The sequence below is a fragment of the Sturnira hondurensis genome, unplaced genomic scaffold, assembly GCF_014824575.4.
Source record: "Sturnira hondurensis isolate 20B ecotype Veracruz unplaced genomic scaffold, ASM1482457v3 Scaffold0007578, whole genome shotgun sequence".
NCBI lineage: Eukaryota > Metazoa > Chordata > Mammalia > Chiroptera > Phyllostomidae > Sturnira > Sturnira hondurensis.
In genome coordinates, this window is record NW_028080209.1 from 2,840,829 (window position 1) to 2,853,496 (window position 12,668).

Below are 12,668 nucleotides of genomic sequence, written 5' to 3' on the forward strand. Positions count from 1 at the left end.
ATATATAAAGGAGTAATTATTAACCATAAAAATGGGCCATCGATTGTCACTCCCTGCCCACCAAAACTGAGAACCTGATAAGAACTCTGGCCCCAGTCCCGATTCTGGAAATGCTGAGACAAAACAAAGATGGGGAAGAGGGAACGTCTAGAATTGAAGGGGAGCACCAGCCCTTGTGGCTCGGTTGGTTGGCCCTTGTTCTGCAAACTGAAAGTTTGCCAGTTTGATTCCCAGTCAGGGCACATGCCTGGGTTGCAGGTTCAGTCCCAGGTGGGGGTGTGTACAGAAGGCAACCAATTGATGTTTCTCTCCCTCTCATTCCCCTCTCTCTAAAATTAATTAAAAAATTAAAATCGAAGGGGAGGGCTTCTGGTTAAGCTCTTCAGACAGGGAAGGAGAGGAATAGGGGATGAGTGCCCCTAGTGGCATGTGTAGCCGCCATGAGCCCTAAATCCAGTACTTTGTAAATGTAGAAACATTTACAAATCATCAGAACACTTCTTTCAAATTCTTTCACGTTAAATTATTTTGGGCTGTAAGGGAGTGAGGGACACAGAAGAAACGAGTTAAAGTCTAAAAAGACAGTGAGGGAAGTTTCTCACCTCACTCTTCCAGGCACCCAATTCTTCTCCTCACGGGCAAGCATTATCAGTTACTTATCTAATGCCTCTTTATTTCCTTATTACTCTTTAAATATTTTATTTATTTTTAGAGAGAGGGGAGGGAGAGAGGAACATTAACATGTGTTTGCCTCTTACACGCGCACCCCCCCACCACCGGAGGCCTGCGGATTGTGCACTGTAAAGCGCTTCGGGACGGTAAGGTGCAGGAGGATGCCTGGGGCTCTGAGCCCGGAGGACTGGGTCCGTGGCACCCGTTGCGGGTAATGGGACCCACAGACACCGCTTCCCTCACTGACTGCCCCTCTTGCCCTTCCGGTCTCCTGAAGCGCACCTGCTACCCTGCAGGCCACCGAGGAAACAGCACGGAGCCCTCGGGGCCTCGGGCTCGTCCCCACTCAGGTCTCAGGGGTACCGACTTCCTCAGCAGGGCAAGTGGACATTCCTCATTGCTATAGCAACGACCTGGCCCGCATGCCAGTCCAGACCCTGATCGAGGCGTCGTGGCGTCATCACGCCCTCCCCAGGCGCTCGGCCTCGCGGGCCTTGCGTCACCCCGGTCGGGGGCGGGGATTGCAAAGGGCAAGCCGTGCTCCAGGGGCCCGGGAACCAGGATAAATAGGACGGCGGCCGCGGAGCCTGGGGGTCTGGGGTGGAGCATACCCTGTGTTTTGTATACGGGTTCCGGGGCCCAGTAGAGGCGCGCCAAGAGGAGAGGAAAGTGCGGTGGCCCTGGAACCTGGATATCGCGCGAGGCAAGCTGCGCACAGGCGGGCGGGGTGGGTATGGCGCAGGCGGGTTGCGGGGCCGGTGCTGGTAGCTGGGCCCGGTGCATGGCGGTCTGTCGGCGGAGTCGCCCTCGGGGGCTGTCAGGTTGGTGGCTCTGGGAAGTGCGGGTCCACCGTGCCCAGGTGGGAATCCGGGCGGGCGCAGGGCCCCGAGAAGGTCCCAAGTCCATCGTGCCCACCCTTCTCTGGCGCTAGCCCGGCGTCCGGGCCGCTAGATGGCGGGTTGACCCTTCCCCCACCCCGGATCCTGACCCTCATCCCTCCCCTCTATTCTGCCATGCGGCTCATATACCACGACTCCCACACCTTACTCGGTGACTGCGCCCGCCTCCCCCTCCGTCACCCCACACCCCACCAACTGACCTTAAGACCTCACCCGGTAACCCTCAGTCCTTAATCATTGACTCTGACAACCCAGATATTTCCCCAGCACTGCCCAGGGACCCCACCAACTCAGTGAATCCCTCAGTGACTCCCGACCCGAGATCCCCACGCCCTTCCTCGATGACCGCAAACATTTTCAGTGACCCACACTGGTCCAGTAACCCATCCAATTCTGCTATGCTCCCCCACAAACTTGGTGACTCTTAAGCCGTACTCCAGTAGTTTCCCACCCAGTCATCTTCCACGAACCCTTGATATCTGATCATCCTTTCTTTACCCTGTTACCTCATGGTGCTCATTCCTTGTTCCTCCTTAATCCTAAAGTCATCCCCACTGACATCCCTCTGTACCCCAACCTCCCAGTGTAAATCAGCACATGATTTAAAAGTGCCCTAGCACCATGCCGGTGCCCAGGAAGATATGGAGGTGAATGTTAAATAGTCATAGTTGAAGGCATTCAACTATTCTGGGTTGAGTGTGTGGGCCCAGTTTCAAGTCTCTAGCTCTGCCACAGTTGTGCTGTGGGGAACTGGGAGAAGCCCCTTCCTCACTCTGGATGTCAGTTTCTCGTCTGTATTGTAATAAGGTTGGGTTAAAGGATCTCAAAGTTTGCTTCCAGCTATGAAATTCTGCAGTTCTCAGTTAACATGATATTTGTTTGCAGTCCAATCATTTTTGTGTCCCTCCCTAGGAGCTTACTCTTAGAACCTCACCCCAGGGTCCATTTGATTAATGAACCTTATTCTCTCACTCCTATGAGCCCCTACACTCTTGATAGTCCATACCCATTTCCCTTGATCAGGCCCCGTCAGTTAACATGTTTGTGGAGCAGGGTAGCAGAGTGCTTCAGCTCCAGTCATTTTTGTGATAAGAGACCTGGGTTCTAGTGTGACTGTAGCCCTTCCCTCAGCCATGGCACCTCAGGCGTACCATTTAGCCTCGCTGAAACCTCACTCGCCAACTCTGCTAGGTAAGAATAATAGTAGTGCCTGAGATAATGCATGCAAAGCATTTGACACCTTGCCTGGTCCACATTTACCTTTCAGCAACCTCAAGAGGTGGTGGTTATTACCTCCGCCACCATCTTCCATTTTTGTTTGTTTTGGGTTGGCTTTAAACAAATGAAGAACCTGAGACTCACACAAATGAGTACGACAGCTGGGATTTGAACTCATTCTTCAAAACTCACTTGTTCCATTACCTCTTTTGCCTCAAACCTACGTAGTTTTGTAGGTCACCATCAGCCTCTTGTTTTTTATTTTCTAATAATTTCTAAGCCCAACATCAACTCATCCCACAAACCCCAAGGTTTCTGTTACCCCCGCGTTGTTCATGACTTTTGACCCCATATGCCCTGAGACATCTTTAATACTCTCCTCATTCCTTGTCCAGACACCATCTCACCCTACAAGTGCTTGGAGCCCCCAGCCCTCCGCTGTCTCACCCTAAGATGTCTCACACCTCATTGGCACTTTAGCCCAGGTCTTCGCATCCTGTTAAGTTCCTTACCCACAGGAATTCATATATTCTTTTTTTAAGGATTTTATTTACTTTTAGAGAGAGTGGGAGAGAAAAATCAGTGTGTGGTTGCCTTTCACACGCTCCCTACTGGGGACCTGGCCCATAACCCAAGCATATGCCCTGACTGGGAATCAAACCAGTGACCCTTTGGTTCAAAGGCCCGCACTCAGTCTAATGAACTACACCAGCCAGGGCCACAATGCATATCTTCTAAAGCCTTCTTGTCCAGCAGTCTTGACTCATGTGATGTCTTGCTATTTTCAGTCTCTTCTCAGTGTTCTAGCTGCCTCCCTTCTACCATCCTCAGCCATGTCCTGTTACCCAAAACTTACCTATAGTGACCCCCTTCACAGCTAGAAAATACACACCCTCCCATCCTAAGATCCTCTTTTTTATACCCTGTCCAACATGCTGTGAGACCCTGCCTCAGATTCCCGGATCTCATGATATTTTCCTCATTTTCATTAGTGATGTCCTTTTCAAACTGGAATCATTCACCTTTCCCCTTGTGTCCATCACTTCTCAGTGCCTTTTTCCTGCCTTCCTCTTATTTTTCTCCCAGCCATTCTCACCTCACCAATCTTGATGACATGGGTTACAATGTAAACCTCCCTCCCTTCCCAACTCTGCCCTTCTTCCACTGTCCTGTGCATCTAACCCAGGACCACATGAACACCCCTACCACTCAGCTCTCCTTCCTTCACACATAGCACTGTCCAAACCGTTGGTTTCTTTGTCTTGTCCAAAGACAAAGATTTTTCCTGGAAAGTTCTGATAATAGATCACCAAGATCACAGTCCTTTAGGTAGCAATAAGAGGCCTTAGAAATTCTTCTCAATAAGTCAAGCCTTGTCTCCTTGACCCACTCCCAGGGATCCTGTCTTGTTTATGGAACTGGTTGCTGTATATGCCCTCAGGGTAGAATGCTTTGAGTGTCAGCTTCTGCCTGCATTGAATTAGCTCCATTGTTCTGCAAGCCCAGGGAGCGCTTTCCTAATGCCCTCCCACCCATGCTCTCCCACCGGAAGACTGGATGGTGAGTAGCAAAATGTGACCTTAAGGATCCCTGTCTAAAAGTCTGTTCTGCGGGTCACTGAGTTCCCAGGTCTCCTGTAATGTACTTACTGACTCTACAGCAATAAATAAAGCAAAGGGCAAAACTAGAGTTAAGGAAGGGGTAAATCCTGGGGTCTATAAAGTAGGTGGATTTATTTTTTAAAAGGAGTTTTTGCATTAGGCTTATTTAATCTTTCTTAGGACACAGTGCATATTCTGCCTCGTGTCTTTGATATTTGTGCACTCTCCTCACTCTCACCTCCCAGCTTCCAGTGTGATTTCTTTGAGAATAGAGACTGGGTTTTCTTTACCTTACCATCTTAATCCTGACCTTCATATTTAGCAGGTAGTCAGTAAAGACTTAAAGGCCTGAAGGAACACATTCAGAAATTTTGCAGTGGTACAAACAAGTGAAAACAGCTTACATAGACTTTCATTTTGTAGCCACAACGACCCTCTCCCCAAATCCTTCCACAGGTGACAATGGACAAGTCCCTTGATTTTAACAGTCTGGAGATTAGACACCTTTTTTTTTTCAGTCATTGCTCTAGTGAGGGAATGGTGTAAGTGCTTGTTTTCACTGTATTTCTGGTAAGATGAGCAGTTGGTTGACATAGTTGCTAGAATACAGTGGTTCTAAGGTCAGGGTTTGTCATATGTAGACCAGTTCTCAAAAAACAGCTAGATGCAACATTTAGTGGGGGTCGCACACGCAGAATAGAGGAAACCAAACTGACAAAATGTTGGCGATTGTTGAAGTTGAGTAATGGGTTCTTGGGTTTCATTATACTGTTCTTTCTACTTTTGTGAATGTGTGAAATTTATAATAAAATTATAAAAAACAGCTAGATGAACAAGGGAGAGTTTAGCTGAGTTTCTTGGGCAACACCTCAAAGTAAATGAGCTGCCGTTGCTGAGTCAGTACCGTTATGTAGGTTAGTGGTGCATTTAGTCCCGGCCTATCTTTGACCTCTTCTGTTTGTGACACAGCAGGATACTAAATACAAAAATTGGCACCCTGGAGAATTCTGTTCCTGGTAGCCTGGAAATTGTAACATCCTGGCAACAGGCACCTGTGGCTCTGGTCCTTCCCTGCTTCCAGCCCAGGTATGTTTTCTGGTGGTAAAGGACCAGCCTGCACCTGGGAAGGTGAGGCAGCAGGGGAGGTGAGAGGGAGTGCAGAACTCAATTAGGTTCTTCTTCTGGCCTCAGGCGGTTAGATTACTGGAAGACCCTAAAGGTACGGAGTTTCGTTCATGTACTCATCCATTCCACACATGTCTAGTGAATATCTGTTAGGGCCAGGTACTTTTCTAGCAATTGAGGATAGAGCAATGAATAAAACAAAGTTCCAGTAAAACTTAAGGAGCTCACCTTTTGGGGAGTGGATGAGGGAGAGACCTACAGTAAACAAATAAGGAAAGTATATATTGAGAAAGTTAAGCAGAGAAGGGAAATAGAGAATACCAGGAGCCAGAGTATTTAATTTTAAATACGATGGTCAAGGAAGGTCTCGCTAAAAAGGTAACATTTGAGCAAAGACCTGAATGGAGTTAAGGGGTAAGCCGAGTGTATGTGTGGAGGAAATGTATTCCAGTCAGTGGGAACAGCAAGTAGAAAGGTCCTGAGGCAGGAGGTTGCCTCGTGTGTTTGAGGAACACGAGGATTCCAGCCAGTATGGCCGCAACAGAGTAAGAGAGGAAACAGCTGGAGTTGGAGGAATGAGAATGGATCGGTGGCAGCTCGTGCTGGACATCATAAGCACTGAATTTTAGTGGGAATTGTGTGTGAGACGGGAGCCATTGGAGGGTTCTAGGCAGGTAAGTGGTGTGAACTGATGTAATGGATCATCCTGGCTGCTGTGCTGAAAATTGTAGGGCCTGAGAGTGGCGCAGGGAAGCTGGTTGGGAGGCTTGCCTCCGCAGTGCAGGCAGGAGAAGGCGGTGGCTCGGGCCCTGAGGAAAGCAGTAGACAAGTGAGAAGTGGTTGGATTCTGGATATGCAGGGTGGGGTGAAAGGTTCACAGCTGTTCCTATGGAAAAATAATACAATAATAATAATAATACAAGAAGAAACTGTGTTTCGTGTAGTCACAACTGTAAACTTTTGCCCCACCCTGTATTTTGAAAAAGGAGCCAATGGAATTGCTGATTGATTGGGTGTAGCATGTGAAATATTGTAAATAGAGAAGTTAAGGGTAGCTCCCCCATTTTTGACCTGAGCAACTGAAGGATGGAGTTCTCATTTAGTAAAATTTGGGAGTCTGAAAGAGGGGAGGGTAGTGAGAAGGGGGAGATAAGGAATTCACTTTTAAATATGTCAAGTTTGAGATTTTTTGAATGTTGCGATATTGAGTAAGCAGTTGAATCTAGAAGTCTGGTAGACGTTAGTAAACTGCCCTTTTGGGAACTGAAAGAACACCATTACTGGGTAAGACGGGGTATGGCCGGGAACACTGGAGGTGTGAGTGTGAGGCCTGGCTCCGCCACCGTGTAGCTGTGTGATCCTTTGGGACTCCTCTGGCAGCTGTGGCCTCTGTATCTTTATCTGCAAAATGACTGTTTAGATGAGACCTGAGGTGCCTTAGCCCCTCGCCTTGTGAGGGTTGATGAGTTAGTACTTAAAGAAGATAATACATCTTGTGTATCTGAAATTATTTTGGGAATTGCTGAGCTCTACACAGGGTGACAGCATTGGTGTTAGGATTTTTCCTTCACAAAAGTAAAACACAGAGGCTGCCTGTCATGTACTGGGCACTGTGCTGGGCCCATGTGTGTGATCCCGGAGAAGATGCATCCCTGCTTTCAAGCTGCCTGATGTAACTTCACTGCTAAGTGCAGAGGGGACAGGCTGGAGTCTGTTGATCTGGTGTGACATTAACCATGGAAATCTTGTTATTGACCTGGGTCTATGAGAAAACTATGAATATGGGTGTCAGAGCTGAGGCAAGGTGGTATTTCAATTAAGGAAAAAGTGGTCATCCTAAATGGCACTGGGGGAGCGTTGGGGTGGTGGGACTCGGTTCCTTTCCTCCGTTCTTTCATTCAACATTTACTCCTCTGTTAGGAACTCCTCTTAAGGAGCTCAGAGTTCTGCAGTAGATGGAAAAGGTTCAACTCTGGTCTCAGGAGTTACAATTACATTTAGTTCACAATAAGTGGAGCTAATTTAGGATTCAACTTTGAGCTAAAAAGCTCAGTTAGCTATGTGACCTAATAGTATTATTCATTTAGTATCTGTGGGTACATTCTTTGTTAGGTGCTGATTAACTTGAAATTCATGCTCTCCAGGAACTGAAATTACAAGCAGTATAACAGAAAGAAGGAGTGTGTTATTCCCCCTGCCCCACCCCAAAGAGTCAAATTTAAGGAAGACGTATCGTGGCTCATTAATCTCAAAGCATCTGGAAGGACGGTCGCTCCACTGTGTTTACCCTGTGTCATTTATCTCTTGATATTTATATTGTAAAGAGAGTGTCTGACCAGCTAAACAAGACTGAGACACAAATCCAAGTGCAGCTGAAGCCATTGTCTTAACTGGTGGCATTAAGCAGACAAAACCTGAGATGCATCTTGCCCTGGCCACTGTCAATAAAGGAGTAGAAATGTGAGGATCTCACAAATGCTCTGCAGTTAGTTGTCTTTGTTTTCCTGGTGGAAGTGTAGTTCAGAACTAAAAAGAACTGCGCTGTTGGCTGTGACATTCAAAGCCTCAGGCTGGAAGCCAGAGTGCTTCTTCTAGTGCCTCTGGGTCAGCACCCCCCAGGCTTGCCCTCAGTACATGCTTCATCTGCAAGAAGCCCGGGTACAACTTTTGTGCTTGGTAGTGTTTCTTGCTGCATAGCCCTTTATTTGTTGGAAGTTCTCTGAGGTTTTGATAAAGCATGAGACCCATACATTTAAGATGAGAATCAAGGAACTGAGAGGCTCCTTGAGATTGTAGAACTGACCTGAGGCTTAGATGTGGCGGGTGTGGCAGGCGTACCTGAGCCCAGAGTTCTCTTGGTCTGAGATCAATCTCTTAATCTAGGACAGTCTGTCCTGGGATCTTTAAAATATCTAGGAGGAAGGCAGCCCCTGCTTAGTCACCACTCCAGACAGACCCCCGCTGGCTTCACCACATCCCTGCTCAGGACATGTGGTGAAACCAGTATGGCCTCAGGTCCCATACAGATTTGCTGTTACCTCATGCTCAGCTTGATCAGCTTTCCAGATGATACTCCAGAGTGGCATCCATAAATTGTGAAGCTAAGTTTCCAGGTGTGGTTTTGCTGCAAACCTGTAACATCGTGGGATCCATCCTGTCAGCACTGAACTAGCCATACCTCACTAGCGGAGAATCATAAATATTCCTATAGCCAACGAAAAGAGTACAGAGCATGCTTTTAGACTTTTTTATTCATTTATTTTTGTTTATTTCACATACGTAATGCATTCATGAGGGTTTAATTTTTTCTTTTTTTCCCTCTCTTTAAAATACTTTATTGATTATGCCATTACAGTTGTCGCATTCCCCCTTCATCCCCTCTACCCTGCACACCCCTCCCCCACCATTCCCCTTCTTTAGTTTATGTCCACGTGTCACAAGTTCTTTAGCTTCTACATTTCCCATACTATTCTTGCCCTGCCCCCTGTCTATTTTCTACCTACTGTCTATGCTACTTATTCTCTGTACCTTCTCCCCCCTTCTCCTCCTCCCACTCCCCTGTTGCTAACCCTCCATGTGTTCTTCATTTCTATGGTTCTGCTCCTGACCTAGCTGTCCTCTTAGTTTGTTTTTGTTTGAGGTGTGGTTGTTAATAACTGTGAGTTTGCTGTCCTTTCACTGTTCATATTTTTCATCTTCTTTTTCTTAGATAAGTCCCTTTAACATTTCATATAATAAGGGCTTGGTGATGATGAACTCCTTGAATTTGACCTTATCTGAGAAGCACTTTACCTGCCCTTCCATTGTAAATGAAAGCTTTGCTGGATAGAGCAACCTTAGATGTAGGTCTTTGGATTTCATGACTTGGAATACTTCTTTCCAGCCCCTTCTTGCCTGTAAGGTCTCTTTTGAGAAATCAGCTGACATTCTGATGGGAACTCTTTTGTAGGTGACTGTCCCCTCATCTCTTGCTGCTTCTAGGATTCTCTCCTTCATTTTAACCTTGGTTAATGTAATAATGATGTGCCTTGGTGTGTTCCTCCTTGGGTCCACCTTCTTTGGGACTTCTTACCTACCTACTGAGCTTCCTGGACTTCCTGGAAGTCTATTTCCTTTGCCAGATTGGGGAAGTTCTTCATTATTTATTCAAATAAGTTTTCAGTTTGTTGCTCTTCCTCTTCTCCTTCAGGTACCCCTATAATCCAGATATTGGAATGTTTGAAGATGTCCTGGAGGTTCCTAAGCCTCTCATCATTTTTTGCATACTTGTTTCTTCATTCTTTTCTGTTTGGTTGTTTCTTTCTTCCTTCTGGTCCACTCCATTGATTTGAGTCTCAGTTTTCTTTTCATCACAATTGGTTTCCTGTGCATTTTGTTTCATTTTATTTAGTGTAGCCTTCATTTTTTCATCTAATTTGTGACCAAATTTAACCAGTTCTGTGAGCATCCTAATTACCAGTGTTTTGAACTGTGCATCTGATAGGTTGGCTATCTCTTGGTCACTTTAGTTGTATTTTTTCTGGAGCTTTGATTTGGGCCTTTTTTTTTTTGTCTTGATGTACTTGTTCTGTAGTGAGGGGTGGAGCCTTAGGTATTCACTGGGGAGGGGCAACCCCTGTTGCTGGGTTGAGACACTGTATGTGGGGAAGAGGTCTAAGAGGGAACAGTGGTGCTTGCTCTGCTTTCTGCTGGCTTTCGGTCACTTCCCCCACTTCCCACAATCAAAGTGGGCCCTTCTGGTGCTGATTCCTGGTGGTGGGCTTGTGTTTGTTCTACAACCCTATGGGTCTCTTCAACAAACTCTCCTGTGAGGTTGGGAGTCTCTCCTGCTGCCGCCTCAGCCCCCACAGGTATTTTCAAAGAGCAGTTTGAGTTTTCATTTTTCAGGAGCTGGAGCTCTGGGCCACGAGATCTGTCTTTCTTCCCAGTAGTTTCTCCTGGTATATCTGTGCGAATGTGGGACCACTGGCTCCACTAGCTGCTGCCTCGAGCACCCCATTCCACAATCCACCACCTTGCGCACCCCCGTCTACGAGCCACCACTGCCGCCTGGCCACGAGTCCTCTCCACCCGGCTGCCCGACTCTGCTTCTCTTACCCGTCTGGATGGATGTTTCTTCTTTAACTCCTTGGTTGTTGGACTTCCAAACAGTTCAATTTTCTGTCAGTTCTGGTTGTTTTTTGTTTCTAAATTGTTGTTGTCCTTCTTTTGGTTGTGCAAGGAGGCACAGTGTGTCTACCTATGCCTCCATCTTGGCTGGAAGTTCACCCTTCTATCATTTTGCCCTCATCATTCAGTTATCCTTCCACAGGCAACCCTGGTTAGTAATTTCTTTTTTAGGTTGTATTTATTTTTAGAGAGTGGGGAAGGGAAGGAGAAAGAGGGAGAGAAACGTCAGTGTATGGTTGCCTCTTGCGTGTCCCCCCACTCAGGACCTGGCCCACAGCCCAGGTGTGTGCCCCGACTGGGAACTGAGCAGGCAGCCCTTTAGTTCGAAGGCCAGCACTCAATCCACTGGTCACACCAGCCAGGGCTGGTTAGTAATTTCTTAACTATCTTCCCACAGACGTTTTATGCCCATGGCAGCATACCGAAGGCATTGTTTTGTACCCTGCCATTTTTATTTAATATACAGAGTGGGGCAAAGGTAGGTTTACAGTTGTTTGTATGGAAAATAATACATTAGTTAGTAAATAATACAAGAATAAACTCTGTGTTTTGTGTACTCAAAACAGTAAACTTACCCTTGCCCCACCTTGTATTTTAGAGTTTTTCATATAAGTCTGTAAGGAGCTTCCTCATTTATTTATGTCTACATAGCGAGGAAGTTCTATACTGATTGACATTTTTGCTATTTCTAATTTTTCCGATTTTTGCATACAAAGTTGCCATGAATAGCCTTGGACACATATCGTGTTGCACACGTGTGTCTACCTGTAGACTAGATATGACATTGCTGGTATGTACATTGGTAATTTTGATTGATACTGGGCAGTTGCCCCACGGAGGGCTTGCACCAGTGTGTACCCCCGGGAGCAACGTGTGACTCTGCCTGTTTTCCCTACAGCGTCATGGACATTGCTTTGAGTTCATGTATATAGTGCCCTCTCCCTCCTGGGAGCACACTCATGCCTTTCTTCTAAACTCTAAAGGTCCTTACCAGGTTTGCAACCAGGGGAGCAATGGGCAGCGGCAGCTTGTCCCAGGCTGACCCCACGAACCTGTCTGCAGGCCCCTGTTCTCTGACTCCCCAGTGAGCTAAAGCAGCCCCGCCTAGTCTCCTGTTGCTGCTTCTATCTTACGTCCTTCCTTGTTTCATAGTCCCCAACTTTCATAAACATACTCTCAAGATAAAAAAAAAAGTATGTATACATTACCCAGAGGTCAAGGTAAAATACTGAATAACAACCCCACTGTGACACTGTCCCACAAGACACACAAAGCACAACAGCCCCGTTGGAAGACTGTTGCATTTAAACATACATCCCCAAGAGGTAACTGGGCCCCTAGTGGTTAGAGGAGAAGAAAGGAAGAACATTTCCAGAGGAAGAAGTTTCCAACCTCAGCACTCAGGCTGGCGTGAATTAGAGGCAGGATAGATCTCTTTCTCTGCGGTACCATGGAGAGATGACGAGCAGGTCATGACAGGAAGGCTGTGGGGAGACCAAAGCAAAACCCTGAGAGAGAGCAGCTGGCAGCCAGGCTCTCACGGGTTTAGTGGACACGGGAGAATTGTCTCTCAGCTCGAGGCTGCTATCTCTTCACTCCAGTGATTTTATTTTTTTAAAGATTATACCATTCCTTTCAGCACAACTGTTCGTTTCTTTTTGGCCTCTCCTACCATGTCTCACTTGGAGTTAAGGTTTCTGTGAGCTGGAACTGTTCAGATGTTCAACCTTATGTCTTTTTTCACTTAGCATTAATGTGTTAATTAACCCTCCTCCATCAATCCAGATGGTTTGTGGTTCTCATTGAAAACATTTAAACAAGCATCTGTTTTCAAGTAACTCTTGTTTTCTGTGGATCCTTTTTGTGGAGTGAATTGTGAAGATGAGGTGGTTAGATCTTAGATGCCGAACCTTCCCCGTTGGGGTTAAGCCTCGACGGAGAGTCCTCTGGAGAGCGGGAGCGGTCTCGGGTGCCGCCAGTGGTG

At 46.8% G+C, this 12,668-nt stretch overlaps 1 protein-coding gene across 3 annotated transcripts in view; it reads left to right on the plus strand.

Annotated features, from left to right (window-relative positions):
• The first annotated feature begins 1,382 nt into the window (after positions 1-1,382).
• Positions 1,383-12,668, plus strand: part of ZNF76 (zinc finger protein 76) — a 38,115-nt gene continuing 26,829 nt past the window's right edge. For 2 of the 3 annotated variants that reach the window (XM_037052829.1, XM_037052826.1), the window contains exons 1-2: positions 1,383-1,493; positions 5,363-5,476. The gene's annotated coding sequence lies outside the window, so the exon portion shown is untranslated. The remainder of the gene's footprint in view (positions 1,494-5,362; positions 5,477-12,668) is intronic. The other variant, XM_037052827.1, reaches the window with a different exon arrangement.